Genomic DNA, 2500 nt, shown 5'->3' with positions numbered 1-2500 from the left:
AAAGGGAGACAGGAGGCCGACTCACTGCCTCGGCTAAATGGAGAGGGAATTTCAGAAGGGCCAGGGCACAAGCATGGACCTTTTTCAGCTGTAAGGGAGGCAAGAGCAAGGTGTGATGTAGGTCCCCGGGGCCTGCTGGAGGTCCAGGTCCATGCCCGATGTGAGTAGCAGCAGGGCCAGCGCGCCCAGGAGCACATCTTTTTCGACCGTAAAGGGAGACAGGAGGCCGACTCACTGCCTCGGCTAAATGGAGAGGGAATTTCAGAAGGGCCAGGGCACAAGCATGGACCTTTTTCAGCTGTAAGGGAGGCAAGAGCAAGGTGTGATGTAGGTCCCCGGGGCCTGCTGGAGGTCCAGGTCCATGCCCGATGTGAGTAGCAGCAGGGCCAGCGCGCCCAGGAGCACATCTTTTTCGACCGTAAAGGGAGACAGGAGGCCGACTCACTGCCTCGGCTAAATGGAGAGGGAATTTCAGAAGGGCCAGGGCACAAGCATGGACCTTTTTCAGCTGTAAGGGAGGCAAGAGCAAGGTGTGATGTAGGTCCCCGGGGCCTGCTGGAGGTCCAGGTCCATGCCCGATGTGAGTAGCAGCAGGGCCAGCGCGCCCAGGAGCACATCTTTTTCGACCGTAAAGGGAGACAGGAGGCCGACTCACTGCCTCGGCTAAATGGAGAGGGAATTTCAGCAGGGCCAGGGCACAGGCATGGACCTTTTTCAGCTGTAAGGGAGGCAAGAGCAAGGTGTGATGTAGGTCCCCGGGGCCTGCTGGAGGTCCAGGTCCATGCCCGATGTGAGTAGCAGCAGGGCCAGCGCGCCCAGGAGCACATCTTTTTCGACCGTAAAGGGAGACAGGAGGCCGACTCACTGCCTCGGCTAAATGGAGAGGGAATTTCAGCAGGGCCAGGGCACAGGCATGGACCTTTTTCAGCTGTAAGGGAGGCAAGAGCAAGGTGCGATGTAGGTCCCCGGGGCCTGTTGTCGTACCATAGGCACGAGTGGTGTGTGTGTGTGGCAAAGAGTTTCTGCGCAGTGTACCAGGGGCACGGGGAAAGGTTGTTGTACCATAGGCACGAGAAAAGTTGTCGTACCATAGGCACGAGAAAAGTTGTCGTACCATAGGCACGAGTGGTGTGTGTGTGTGGCAAAGTGCTACTGAGCGGTGTACCAGGGGCACGGCGAAAAGTTGTTGTACCATAGGCACGAGAAAAGTTGTTGTACCATAGGCACGAGAAAAGCTGTCGTACCAGGGGCACGGAGGAAAGTTGTTGTACCATAGGCACGAGAAAAGTTGTCGTACCATAGGCACGAGGAGAGTTTGTGTGGCAAAGTGCTACTGAGCGGTGTACCAGGGGCACGGCGAAAAGTTGTTGTACCATAGGCACGAGAAAAGTTGTTGTACCATAGGCACGAGAAAAGCTGTCATACCAGGGGCACGGAGGAAAGTTGTTGTACCATAGGCACGAGAAAAGCTGTCGTACCATAGGTACGAGGAGTGTGTGTGTGGCAAAGTGCTACTGAGCGGTGTACCAGGGGCACGGCGAAAAGTTGTTGTACCATAGGCACGAGAAAAGTTGTTGTACCATAGGCACGAGAAAAGCTGTCGTACCAGGGGCACCGAGGAAAGTTGTTGTACCATAGGCACGAGAAAAGTTGTCGTACCATAGGCACGAGGAGAGTTTGTGTGGCAAAGTGCTACTGAGCGGTGTACCAGGGGCACGGCGAAAAGTTGTTGTACCATAGGCACGAGAAAAGTTGTTGTACCATAGGCACGAGAAAAGCTGTCGTACCAGGGGCACGGAGGAAAGTTGTTGTACCATAGGCACGAGAAAAGTTGTCGTACCATAGGCACGAGGAGAGTTTGTGTGGCAAAGTGCTACTGAGCGGTGTACCAGGGGCACGGCAAAAAGTTGTTGTACCATAGGCACGAGAAAAATTGTTGTACCATAGGCACGAGAAAAGTTGTCGTACCATAGGCACGAGAAAAGTTGTCGTACCATAGGCACAAGCAGTGCGTGCGTGCGTGCGTGCGTGCGTGCGTGTGTGTGTGTGTGTGTGCGGCAGTTCTTCTGCGCAGTGTACCAGGGGCACATTTCAATGTGCTTTCTGGAGTACCAGGGGCACGAGGATTTTGCCAGTGGTGTTCTGCTTTGTTAGTGGGAGGGGGCTTAAGTGTGGGTCCCCGGGGCCTGCTGGAGGTCCAGGTCCATGCTAGATACGTGGTACAGGGTTAACTGCAGGAGGGGGGGGGGGGGGGGGGGGGTAATGTGGGTTCACGGGGCCTGCTGGAGGTCAAGGTCCATGCTGGATATGCGCTGGAGCGTAACTGCAAGAAAGGAAAGCTAGTGGGGGAGTAGAGCAGGGGAGTATGTGGGTCCCCAGGGCCTGCTGGAGGTCCAGGTCCATGCTAGATATGTGGCACAGGGTAACTGCAGGGGGGGGTAATGTGGGTCCACGGGGCCTGCTGGAAGTCAAGGTCCATGCTAGACATGTGGTACAGGGT

The sequence above is a fragment of the Diplotaxodon limnothrissa genome, linkage group LG13, assembly GCF_057381915.1.
Source record: "Diplotaxodon limnothrissa isolate DT_005_m linkage group LG13, D_limnothrissa_male_GT1.1, whole genome shotgun sequence".
NCBI classification, from domain to species: Eukaryota; Metazoa; Chordata; class Actinopteri; order Cichliformes; family Cichlidae; genus Diplotaxodon; species Diplotaxodon limnothrissa.
This window is presented reverse-complemented; position numbering follows the sequence as displayed.